General features: G+C 37.6%; 1 protein-coding gene across 2 annotated transcripts in view; it reads left to right on the top strand.

Annotated features, from left to right (window-relative positions):
* GPD2 (glycerol-3-phosphate dehydrogenase 2) overlaps window positions 1–14,121 on the top strand; it is a 145,761-nt gene that overhangs the window by 79,863 nt on the left and 51,777 nt on the right. The gene's annotated exons all lie outside the window — the stretch shown is intronic.

The following is a 14,121-nucleotide window of genomic DNA, read 5'->3' as shown; positions in this document are numbered from 1 at the left end:
TATAATGTTGAAAGGAGCCGAGGATCTGTTAGGTTTTCTAGATGAAACCTCTATTTTCAAGGGGTTAGAAACCTAGAGAAAAATGCCCCCTGGGCTGAAATTGACATGTTTGTAGTTTGCACAGGACACAATTCTTGAACATATAATTTATGATGAAGGTGGATGAACATTGCATTTATTAAACCAACCCCTCTGTTTTTATTGCTTATTTTATTGTTGTTGGATGTTTTCTAATAGTGACATTATTTAATATCCATTTGCCATGTGTTCAATGTTCATTTTGTGTGTGAGCAATATAATTTTGTACACTTTTATTTGAAGGAACTCGCCACTTATATTTCCAGATGGACCACAATACAACATAAAGTAAAACAGGAAAAGCCATTTCTGAAATTTTCTATAGTTTTAAAGGTTTTGTGGAATTAGCAAATAGTCCAAAGATGTTTATTTACAAGGAAATAACTGGATATAGATATTGTCCAAAAAGTCTTAGAAATTTTGTGACACAATAGGTTCTATAGCTCAGTGAGTTTTCTAAATCTCCATTATGTGATGTTTGTATTTCATATTAGGTAACTAAACTCTTAGTGTGAAAAAATATATATATATATTGAGGAGGCTTTGATATTTATGTTACTTCATATTATAGGATATCCTCAAGGCCATCCCACCTCCCCCCACTGTTAGGTTTCTGAATCTACTTAGCTGTCTGTTAGGCTTTCATGTGGGAATACAAAAAGTGTATGTGCAATGGGGACAAACTCAAGAAAATGTTCTAGGAGCAACATTAGGGAAATGTTAAGGGTCTTAGACAAACATTAAAAGCTAGAAAATTCACAGTTGACAGTGCCCATCAGTATGTGAACACCACGGAGGGTGGGAGGCACTTACCTACACTTTTGGTGCCCTTGATGGAACCTGTACATTAAGGACAACCTTAACTGTGAATTTGCTTTCTCAGCATCAGACCTTAATGCTAGTCCATTGTAGTTTACTGGGTGATTACATTGAAGAAGGTTTGGTCCAGGAGGAGTAAGAAGGTCCATTCTACTCATCCTGACGTGGAAGTGTTGTATTCTTTGCCTCTTACTGCTAATCCCTCCTGCATAGACCCTCTAGACTTGTTCATGTGAGGATGCTAACTACTTTTACTATCTGTTTGTTTTTGTTTTTAATGTGTGCATATCTGAGTGTCCTTAAGAGGATTCTTAGTGGATATCATATCTGATTTTGTGGCATCTTGTCTTATGTTGGCTTTAATATTGTTATGAATTATTCTTTTTTCAAATGTTTTTATTGATTTCAGAGAGAAGGAGAGACAGAAACATTAATGATGAGAGTGATGAGAGAGAATCATCAATTAGCTGCCTCCTGCATGCTCTTCCCCTCCCCCCCCCCCCCCACCCTGCCCCAGGGATTGAGCCCGAAACCTAGGCATGTGCCAAGACTGGGAATTGAAACGTGACTTCCTTCTTGGTCCATGGGTTCAACCATTGAGCCACTCTGGCTGGACAAATGAATGATAGATTCTTAAAGGGAAATATATGTCACATACACACAAAAAAAACATGACCCTATTAGAATCAAGGGGATCAAGAATTTCTTTACTTTAAAATTGGCTTTTACAGTTTGTTATAGGTTGCAAAATTGAATTTAGCAAAGATTATTGAAAAATTTAAAGATCATTATGAAAATAATTTCATGTTGACATTTGAAAATTTATTTTAAAATCTTAAGTCTTGAATAGAAAGGGTAAAAATAATTATATTCTGGTCCTTTGAAATAATTTTCTTTTAATCCTTGTTCAGAAATGATACAGGCCCAACTGTGTCACTCTTGAGAAATGATATAGACCCAACTGTGTCACTGAGTCATTCAATCGTTCATTAAGTTAAAACAAGAATGTGAACCAAAGTGTAGTTCTGTGGTTTCCCAACTGTGCTCACAGGTAGGACAACTCCTGTTTTACTTAACATGGTGATAGGTTAAGAACCGCTGCTGTAGAGCCTAAGACCATCGGAAAACACAGATATTTACATTACGATTCATTAACAGTAGCAAAATTACAGTTATGAAGTAGCAACGAAAATAATTTTATGGTTGGGGGTCACCACAACATGAGGAACTGTATGAAAGGGTCGCGGCATTAAAAAGGTTGAGAACCACTGAATAGGTAAAGGAATTAAATGCAGTAAATATATGCTCAGAGAAAGGAGGGAATGCCTTGATCAAAAAATAACATCAGCATCCTGTTACCAAAGTATTTCAGTGGAAAAAATAACTTCCTGAACATTTACTTTTGCAAACAAGGTCTAAAATTGTTATTTATAAGACAAACCTTTCTTAACAAGAAAAAAATATTCTCCATAACTAACCATTATGAGAATGTAGTAACAGTCATCCAGATGGTTTCAAAATGCATTTGAGCTTCTTGAAATAACTTTTTTTTAACTTAAAAAATAATTTATTGAGGTGAAATTCACGTAACAAAATTACCATTTTAAAGTGAACAGAAGTAATATTTATACCTCTCATCTTGGGAGAATCTTATGATAAAAAAAAAAAAAAAAGTAGCACAAGTAATTGAAAGAACTTTAAATGCTACCAGAAGTTTTGTGAACAAAAAACTCTCATTAGTGATACATTAGACAGTTACATCAGCACCAATGCAAAGTGAAATGTAGGCATGTGGAAATACAGTGACACAGACTAGAAAACATTGCCATTCACTTGGACTGATGAATGAAACAGTCTAAGGTTCCTTCCATACTGAGATATTGAGCTAGCTCAGTGGTCAGCAAACTGCGGCTCACGAGCCACATGTGGCTCTTTGGCCCCTTGAGTGTGGCTCTTCCACAAAATACCACGTGCGGGCGCACACGTACAGTGCGATTGAAACTTCGTGGTCCATGCGCAGAAGTCGGTTTTCGGCTCTCAAAAGAAATTTCAATCGTTGTACTGTTGATATTTGGCTCTGTTGACTAATGAGTTTGCCGACCACTGAGCTAGCTGAAGATGTTCCCTCTGAAGTATGAAATGTACAAAGGTAAAAAAAATTTTCTTAATTACTCATAAGGACATTTCATCTTAAATAAATAGGGATGGCCATTGCATATGATTAAGGCAAAATATATTCCCTCCACACAAGTCCAAAAGATCATAAAAGTAATTCTATATTTTAAAAAATGTAGTAATTATAGTGGCTGTGCTCAGCAAAGATATGATCCATTGCCATGTTTTGTTGTTAACTGCTGAAAACAAACTCACACATATAGAGCGATAGCTACCTTTTCATTTTTTTTTTTTTCAGTGCAGACAAAGTAAATGTCAGATTTCTCAGTAAAATCCATATGAAATGAAAGTTGGAATAGGAAGTGACATACAAGCTTGTATTTTCTTCTTATATTCTGTTAGAGAAAACATAGTCAGCTCACTGGTTTTCTGACTGAGACATGTCTGAGTGTTTTTTATCTGCTCTTTGCCATCTTCTACTAAAGAGCCATCAGCTGACTCCGGCCATGGCCATGACCACTGGTCAGGGGTTCACCAGATAGAGAGTGTGTGACTGATCCAACTCTCCCAAGTCAGCGAGAAGTGTTTGAAGGCCTGACAGGCTTGGGTGACTTGTCCAGCTGTGAGATTAAGTGAACCAGCTGTGGAGAGGAAGCAAGTCTCCTCAGCACCTTATTTTGTCTTCTTCTGTCAACTTCACTTCTATCTTCCTGGTCCCAGAGATCTTTGATGCCATTCTTCTTGGACTCCAGTCATCCGATTCAGTGCACAAAAAGTGTGATATAACTAAAAATCATTAAATATCTAAAACCATTAAATTCCTCCATTAAGCTTCTCTAAGATACAACTGGAGAACAAAATTACAGCTCTAAATTCTTTCTTTTGAGAGTCCAGTCATGGACACAGAGAATTGTCTGTTATTTCCTACCTGATAATGCCCTCAAGTATTCCTTGTGCACATATGAAAACATCAACCTACAAAAAATTACATTAGCTTTCCTAATGTAAATAAAAGTTGGTTATATCCATGTTTCAAAGGGGGAATTAAAACCCAGGTTTTGTCAGAATATTCATTTTTATTCCAACGTAAAACTCACAGCATACAAATAGATGAATTCTGCTGGCGAGAGAGCAAAGCTAATTTAATCTCTGGCTCCCCTGAGGTAAATGTAGTTCATGGTCCTACCCCCGCCCCAACCTCAGCTATAATCCCTGGCTCCTGGAGGTAGGAATGCACTGAAGTGAGGAAAATTCTGCAGCAGGATATAATGATCCGAAATGACAGGGACAATAATGACAATGAATTTCATGTCTCCCAGTCATGGGCTGGAGATGCTTGACTAGGCTGACTTATACAATTAAATTGTTACAGGTACAGCAGGAGATGCAGTTAGCTGTGTGCTTTGGAGAACGATGCCTCTGGCAAGAGGCATATTGTGGCATTCAGACTCTTTTGTTAGGAACAAACTATTGCTCCTCTAGGCATGCACCTGCAATTGTACACTCGAATAAAGAAAGCCCGGGTTAAAGACAAGCCCTTTTAAGGTGCTGATTTTATCTGCTTTGAAAGCTTTAAAAAATTAATTATCCAATAACAGAAAGGTGATATTTTTGGTCTTACTTTTTTTTTGTGTTGAAATCCTGGAACATAAGTCAAATCTAAAGATGGTGCCTTTAATCCTCATTTACATTATATGCAAACAGCATTGTTGAATTAATTGAGTGTCATCTACTTTGCATATGACAGACACATTGATTTCTTCAGAGGAATAGAAATAGGTTGAATCAGTAACTGAATGATGTGGATTCACAAACAAAATAGCAGTGCTATTATGCAAGTTTGGCTACTGCTCCTTATTGCAGTTCTTGTAAGCTATCGTGACCTATAGTGTGGTATGAGTGAGCCTCATGGGTGCATAGGACCATCCACTGCTTGTAGGAAGAAGGTATTAGAATTTCTACTTAGATCTACTTCTATCAATATTAGAATTCCTACTTAGATCTATTTCTATCAAATTCCATACACATGTTGTCCTTTTATAGCCCGGCCTGTGTGACTCAGTAGTTCAGGAGGTCATGGTTTGATTCCTGGTCAGGGCACATGCCGGGGTTGTGGGCCTGATCCCCAGTAGGGAGTGTGCAGGGGGCAGCCGATCAATGATTCTCATCATTTATGTTTCTTTCCCTCTCCCTTCCTCTCTGAAATAAATATATATATATTAAAAATAAATAAAAATCCCGTTATATATGGTTCAAATGTCTATAACATATAAGTACAGGAATATATATACACACACATAATAATACAGACATGTGTTTATAAATAAACATCCATATTGAGGTTATATATTGACATTTACTATACTTTTGTAACACTCGACTTAATTTTTCTTTTTTGAACCACTGGGTTGGTAATTTGTCATCATGTTATGTTTTGGTAACTGACTAATTTTACTCTTATCAAGATGGATGTATTCAGTGAGAAGAAAAATTCCTGTAGAAGAGTAAACATTACCAAATCCCTTTCTTCATTTCTCAAGGTCCAATTTCTAGGAACTTTGATGGAGGGGTCTAGGAAAAAACAAACCCCAAATCTATTGACTAAGAGAGTTTACTATCTTGGGAACCTCAAAATTATCAAAATTTGACATGATAGATTAAGACTTATTTATTGTTTTTATTTCCATCCTAAAGTAAAGATATAATAAATTTATTTTAAAAGGTAAAGTTCTACTTGCCAACAGTTTTCCAGGCTCCTTTTCAGATCCTAATTATTGATCTGTACATACTGAGGTTTAAAACTGCATAGATATTGATACATACAAAAGACTATAACACACACACACACACACACACACACACACACTCACAGAGTCTTCTTTTTTATCTTATGTAAATATTTAAAAATTGTTGTTTAGTTTTATTTTTAAACTTTGTAAAAGTATAATGTGATCAGTCATATAAGTTGATATAAACACTTTGGAAAACAATTAGGCCCTCGTAGTAAAGTTGAGCATGCATATTATACCTTGTGATTCAGTAATTCTCCTACTAAGTTTATGCCCCAGAAAAGCTTACAAAGTGTCCACCAGGAGATAAGTACAGAAAAGTTCATTGCAGCACTGGGTATAATTTCAAAAGAGGAATAATTCAAACATCTACCAAGAGACAAATGAATAAATATCCTATAGTATAGTCACAATATGGAGTAAAACACAGCATTGAAAGTGAATGAATAAAGCTGAAGTGAAAAACACAGATGAGTCTTAGAAAAAGAATGTTGAAAATGCCACAAAAACTTGTCTCACAATTGTATCACAATCATACTTGAGAACTGCTTTCCACAGTATTGTAGTGCAGTTGAAACAATAATATGGAAACAGATGCCTTAGGTTTACAAACTTTATTGAGTTTTCAACCCCACATTCTACATTTATGACTTTAGGTTTTTATAATACCTAACTCATAGGGTGTTTTGAGGTTTAGATGAATTAATAAGTATAAAATAACATTATAGAACATTATTCAAATATTAATTGTTTTATTGGGGTCAATTTTATGGGTAATCTACAGTATATCAAATTCTTCTTTTCATGAAAATGTTCCAAAGGGAAGCATCAGTTCCACTAATGTCCCTTTATACACTTAAAATTTGCAGCTTTCCCCAGATAAGTTTGTAAAACATTCTTAGGAAAAAGTAACATGTTGTGCAGATAAACATGTTCCACGTAAATATATAATCTTTGAAATTTAAGAGTTAGAAAACACATATTCTAAAAGAACTTACTCTAAAATTTTCCACCTCTTAGACACTGATTTAAAACACATTTGTTTTAATAGTTCTCCTTGCCCATGTGCAGTTTTACACATACATTAAATGTATAATTTTTATCTTGAGTTCCTACTATCAGTTTTCCATTGTATTTCTTGTTTTCTGTGAGTTACATAAATGAAACTGACATTATTGCTCATATAGCAGGCATATTTTTTTTTTGCCCCCGAATGTTGCCTTTTTGCTCTTCAATCTATCTGGATACCAACTAATGCTAAATGAAGTTTGACATGTACCCCTAAGAAACAAAACTTATAAATTGTGGCTTCAAAGGAAACCTTGAATAAATAGGACACATTTGTGTCCACCCAGGCTAACATCTAACATATGGTTTAGCTTCCTGATAATGAGACAGAGCAAAATAGCCCCTAGGAAAGTTTACAATTGTTTATTGCTCATTTGACTAGTATGTATTAAATACTAGGCTTTCATTCTCTTATAATTAGTTCTATTAAAGAAAATGAAAAGCACTAAAAAGTAGATTTGATCAGGTGTAGGATACTGAGAAGGTAGTCATCCATATTATGCTCTGTATATAAAGGCTTAAAAACAGTGCTGAATTCACCAATAGTAGGGTTTTTATGCATAGAAGTTGTTTGAGCATATAGTTCTGGTGTATTTATGTAAGTTATCTACTTCTCACTGTTGCTAGTTGACCCTTTTTGAAAAGAGGTAGGATCAAAGGCAATTGCTCTCGTATTACCCATTCTCCTCAGTTTACTCACTCATGCAAAATATATACTAGTATTTATGGAGCTCCTACTGTTTTTCAGACACTGTGGCTGGCATTAGGGCCAAATGTAGTAAGGACAGAGTTCTGAGCTTTCGAGTTCTGAGAGAGTTCACTGCATGGATGCCAAATCTTGTGCCAAACACGTGGTCCCCACTACCAACAATGTTTTACATTTGTAGAGCAGAGTATAGTTTTCAAACCATTTTTTCCTCCATAAATTATGTTAGTTGACCCTGCTCAGTATGTATGCTGGAGTGGGATATTATGATCCCTGCTTTAAAGGAGAAGGGTATCATAGCTGAATATTTGGATCAGTATTTTGGATATGTGGGGATTTGAAAGTAATTTTTTTTCTTGGCTAGAAGAAAGAGTTTTTATGAAGTATGGATTATAACATTATGGCTTCTTGAAGTCTGTCATGCATTTTAACAAAAAACTGCAAATGTAATGAGATTAATAAAATGAACTTCCCATTTCAACACAAAATCTCACGGCTTACCTTCATCTATATTTTCAACTGCCCCCAGATATTTCATCCATGAATATTTTAGTTTGTATCTTTAAAGGACATTTGTTCTTTAAAATACAACCACACCTGAGATGTTTGACAATAATTTCTTAATATCAGGTCATGTACATATGTTCCCCATAGTCTTCTAACCTTAATCAGCTCTTGATTAAAAAAATAAAATAAAATAAAAATCAACCTATAAAACAAACAAAATTTTATTTAAAGTTCATATATGTCAATTCATTCCTTTTACCTAACAGGTTTTCCATGCCTTCCTTTGTTTCCTTATGGTTTTACTAGAGGCCCGGTGCACGAAATTTGTGCACGGGGGAGGGGAGTGTCCCTCAGCCCAGTCTGCACCCTCTCCAATCTAGGACCCCTAGAGGGATGTCCGACTGCCCGTTTAGGCCCGATCCCACCGGCCTGCTGGCTCCCAACTGCTCGCCTGCCTGCCTTCCTGATTGCCCCTAACTGCTTCTGCCTGCCAGCCTTATCACCCCCTAACCACTCCCCTGCCAGCCTGATTGATGCCTAACTGTTCCCCTGCCAGCCTGTTTTCCCCTAACTGCCCTCCCCTGCAGGCCTGGTCCCCCCCCAACTGCTCTCCCCTGCAGGCCTGGTCACCCCTAACTGCCCTCCCCTGCAGGCCTGGTCACCCCTAACTGCCCTCCCTTGCAGGCCTGGTCCCTCCCAACTGCCTTTCCCTGCAGGCCTGGTCGCCCCCAACTTTCCTCCTCTGACGGCTTGGTCACCCCTAACTGCCCTCCCCTGCAGGCTTGATCACCCCCAACTGCCCTTCCCTGCTGGCCATCTTGTGGTGGCCATCTTGTGTCCACATGGGGGCAGGATCTTTGACCACATGGGGGCAACCATCTTGTGTGTTGGAGTGATGGTCAATCTGCATATTACTCTTTTATTAGATAGGATAGAGGCCTGGTGCACGGGTGGGGGCCAGCTGGTTTGCCCTGAAGGGTGTCCCGGATAAGGGTGGGGGTTCCCTTGGGGCGTGAGGCGGCCTGGGCGAGGGGCCTGTGGTGGTTTGCAGGCCGGCCACACCCCCTGGCAACCCAAGCGGAGGCCCTGGTATCTGGGGTTTATTTATCTTCTACAATTGAAACTTTGTAGCCTGGAGCGGAGCCAAGCCTTCTGCTTGCTCCCTGGTGGCAGCCATTTTTGTTGGGATTTATTTATCTTCTATAATTGAAACTTTGTAGCCTTAAGCGAGGCCTGAGCTGGCCAGGGTGTGCGGAAAGCTTGGCTTCCTCCATCACCGGGGGCAACCCTAGCCTCCTGCTCTTTCCAGCTCTGTGGCTGCCGCCATTTCTGTTTGGGTTTATGTATCTTCTATCATTGAAACTTTGTAGCCTTGAGTGGAGGCCTGGGCTGGCAAGGAAGGGCAGGCAGAAAGCTTGGCTTCCTCCATTGCCAGGGAAACCCAAGCCTCCCTCCTTTTCTCTGTGGCTGTAACCATCTTGGTTGGGTTTATTTGCATATTCACTCCTGATTGGCTGATGGGTGTGGCTTGTGGGTGTAGCAGAGTGATGGTTAATTTGCATATTACTCTTTTATTAGATAGGGTTTACCAGTTTCCTATATTTCTTGGTCATTGGTAGTTAGGCTTGTTCCATTAACCTGTTGCTGCGTAAGCCACCCAAACTTAGTGGCTTCAAACGCCAGTGTACTCTCTCAGTTCTGAGGATGGATGGGCTTGGTTTCTCACTCGGATCCCTCTATGGTTGCAGTAAGATGGCAGCTGAGGCTGGAGTTTTTCTTAAATGTCTAGCTCCTGGGCTGAGAAGCCTGGAACAGCTTGGGGGTTTCGCATCTGTCTCACTGGGGCTTTTATACATGGCCAGGCTGGACTTTTACGTAGTCAGAATTTTTATGTCGTAGATGGCTTACCCCGATGAGTGTACCAAGAGACCAAGGCTTAACTGAAAGTCTTCTTCTGACCTTGGAAGTTATAGTGTCACTTCTACCACATTCTGTTAATTAAAATGAATGAAAGGGGCAGTCTAGGTTTAAGGGGTAGGACAATATAAAAGCAAGAAAATAGGAGGCATAGTTTATTGGGGAGAGATGGGGGACATCTTTGGTGACTAGCTACAAGGAGCCTGGATCTCAAATTGTTTTAGCAAAAACACTTTATACGTAATGTTATGACCTTCTATTTTCCTTTTTTTTAAAAATTAGTCATTATAATCATTGCCTAGAGGTTAAGAGGTTACAACATGGTATTTTCCTAATTCTCTTCCCTTCTTTATATGTTGGATTTCTTACAATGTTCCTGCATCAATTCTTTGCTTACCTTGTTACATTTTGTATAAACTGTCTGGATAAATGCTTGAGTCTTTCTATTAATTTCCAGTTTTTAAAAAGAAAGAGTTGGTGTTCCAGTATTCTCCAAATGCTATGAGAATTTTTTTTTTAACTACCAACTATACTCATGATATAAAACATATTTGATGTGTGTCAATTCATTATGTATTGATGTTCAAACTGTCCTATCTCTGGCCTGTGGGCACCTCCTCAGGTTGGCCCTTTTAATATACTGTCAGTGGTGGATGATGACTTCTGTATTATCTGGTATCACAAGTTCTATTCAGACTCTTCTTGAAACTTTCCTGCCCTAGACTTGGAAGCAACAGTTTCTTCAACAAGCTGCGATTCCTTCCTGTGGGAGATGGTAATCAGGGACCATAATCTCTTTGCTATGGATGTTCATTGCTACTGATTGGTCATTATTTCTAGGCCTTAGAGTAGAAAAAAAGAAGAAAAATACTTTGTTTAAAGAAGAAAAACATGCCCTGGCTGGGTGGCTCAGTTGGTTGGAGCATTGCTCCCTGCATTAAAAAAAGGTGCTGGTCTGATTCCTGGTCAGAGCACATACCTATGTTTTGAATTCAGTCCCAGTCAGGGCACCTAATTGATGTTTCTCTCTCACAGTGATGCTTCTCTCTTCTCTCTCTCTTTCTCTTTCTTATGCATATCCTCAGGTGAGGATTAAAAAAAAAAAAAAGAAAAGAAAAACATGATGAATTCTTAGACATAATTCCACTTTAAATTCAGGAGTACATGCCTTTTATTTAACCTCACCAGTCATATCTCTAAAAACATCACTGAAAGCAGTTTAAGATTTTTGTTGTTGTTCTTAGAGTATATGTCTACCAATGAGGATATGTAGACAGATTACTGATTTTAAAGGTACTTGACATAGTTCCTATTAGTGTTTTTATGTCACTAATTCGATATAACAAATCAATTTAATTTTGCTTTAGATCATTAAGAATTTATTTATTATTATTTTTTATTTCAGAGAGGAAGCGAGAGGGAGAGGGAGAGGGAGAAAAAGAGGGAGAGGGAAAGGAAAGGAGAGAAAGAGAAAGAAAGAGAAACATCAATGATGAGAAATAATCATTGATTGGCTGCCTCCTGCACGCCCCACAGGGGACTGAGTTCACAACCGGGCATGTGCCCTGACTGGGAATCCAGCTGTGACCTCCTGGTTCATAAGTTGATGCTCAACCACTGAGCCATGCTGGCTAGGCAGGAATTTATTTTTTTTAAAGCTGTACTTTTACATAATAATTATGTAAAGTACAGAGTTTCAAGGTAAAAAGTAAATATAAACACTATTCAAATAAGGCTAGCTTCTCTCCCTATTTCCTCTATCGTATTCCCTTCTTAAATATAAGGTTTTTGTTTTTTAAGAATTTTGGTATATCTTTTCATTATATGTATGCATGTGTATGCATATCTGTATATTATATGTACAATTGTGTTTGCTCCCCTTACCATTTCTTAGATAATATTAGTGCCTTGGTCCCCACCCCCCCACCCCCAGCTAATAGTGGGTATTTTATTCCATAGTAGTATAAGGAACCACAAAGTTTTGAAAAGGTGAATTTAAAAAGCATACAAGACCCCAATTCTACAGAATTAAATTTTATTGCTATGTTAGCTGCTTGGATCAATATATATCCATTAGTATAGCCTTAGCCATCAATAAATCATATTTTCAAGTTATTTTTCTTCTTATAAATGAAAATAAAATCTTTCTTTGGACACTACAAAACAATGGCACACCCACTACATTTATTTATTTATTTATTTATGTATTTATTTGTTTATTTTAAAACATATTGTTATTGATTTTAGAGAGGAAGGGAGAGGGATAGTAATATTAATGATGATAGAGAATCATTGATCAGCTGCCTCCTGCACATGCGCTACTGGGGTTCAAGCCTGCAACCCGGGCATGTGCTCTTGACTAGAATTGAACCCAGGACCTTTCAGTCCATAGGCTGACACTCTATCCACTGAGCAAAACTGGCTAGGACCACTACTTTTATTATATGGACTTTAAAATTAGGCTGTGAGTTGCAAATCCATAATTTTATCATTATATAAAATATGATCTGATTTGTTTAAATTTGCTGAAACCTAGTTCATATCATCTGCTTGTATTGAACGGCAATCTGCTTAGTCAAACTAAATGCTCATGTTAATTATAATGATTTAAAAAAAGATGGGTCTGTCTTACATTAATACATACAGTTACATACTTAGTACAATTTTATTTTTATATTAATGGTACACTACACTTAAACACATTAGACATGAAACTAATTAATTATAGTTTACAGTCAAGGTTTAAAGCGTTGAGGGATTTTAAGCTTTTGTTTTAAAGACGTTAGGAAAACACATGCCCAAGAACTAAAAGCCATATTTAAATGTGCTGCACACTGAAGCTTAAGGTAGTTACTATTCAGTGTGTTTGTCTCAAAGTAATTTTCCTTTGGAAATTCAATCTCATGGGTCACATTTGGAAAAGAGGGGAGTGGGAAATATTTGCCACTGGAATGTGGGAAATAGGAAATAAAAAGCTAGAATGCTTTCTTTAGGAACTGATTCTCTTGCTACTTGATTGAGTGACAATATAATGCCTCATGTATCTGTTGGCAGAGTCTCTAGGTACCCACTTATCTATCCACTCTAGTGTGTTTTCTAACATTCTTTTGAGGGATTGAGAGTCTTTGCTCAGATAAAATTATTTGAAAAAGAAGAAACAGAGAAAAACGACAACAACAGTAGTCAAATCCATTTGGAGTTTTGTGTACACCACACAGCAGCTTTCTTAGTGTCCAGGCTGGTATCTCACCTCACAGGAAATAGTAGTAATACAAACATCTCTTCAATAAAAAACACCATACTTTAGTTTCAATGTCTGTTCTACAGCCAAACCTTGGTAACGTTATACAGGACAACTGTGAAAAAAAGTTATTGGTACATAGTTCTTACAAATAGACCTAACACCTTGGTAGATTCTATTCTCTGGAACCAAACGGGCCACTATTTTAGACTGAATTTCAAACTGGTTTCATTATTACTACTAATACTTACTCATATCACACTTCATATTAATAAAACACTGCTTAGATCATCATATCTGCCCACAGAAAACGTGAACCACACAACACCTGCTTTAAAAAAACAACACCTCAGTTCTGCCTACTAAAAACACACACATCATAACTGACTTCCCACACAACTTATATAGCTGCTGCTCCTTTACTATCTAAAACCAAATAGGTATTCTTGCATTCTGGCAAAACTGTTACCAATCTGTAATTTGCTACCTATTAGGAAGAATAAGTCTTTTGAGCAGAACATGATAAAAAACACACACACAAGAATTAGATGAACAACTATCAGATTAAGAACAAAATCAAATAACTTGTACTTTATGTCAGTAATGATTAATACATAACCCTGCATTAACTAGGGATAGGTAGCACCAAAGCCTCTCAGTAAACCAGAAGCTCCGCATTTCCCAGGAGTTTAGATCCTTCTAACTTTTACCTGATGGCTGCAACAGTGAATGCACGTGGCGATTCTTCCCGTTTCGCTTCCCCTCACAGAGGACAAAGTCTGGCTGAAAGTGAGCTGAGATGAGGCTCCCAAGGCTTCTCTTTCTCTCTCGATAATTTTCTCTGTGCAACGCCTTGTACCTCAGTAGCTACATCAAGCTGT

The sequence above is a fragment of the Plecotus auritus genome (genome assembly GCF_963455305.1).
Source record: "Plecotus auritus genome assembly, chromosome: 5".
Classification (NCBI taxonomy): Eukaryota; Metazoa; Chordata; class Mammalia; order Chiroptera; family Vespertilionidae; genus Plecotus; species Plecotus auritus.
Note: the sequence above shows the minus strand (reverse complement) of the source record. Positions and strands in the feature narration are given on the sequence as shown.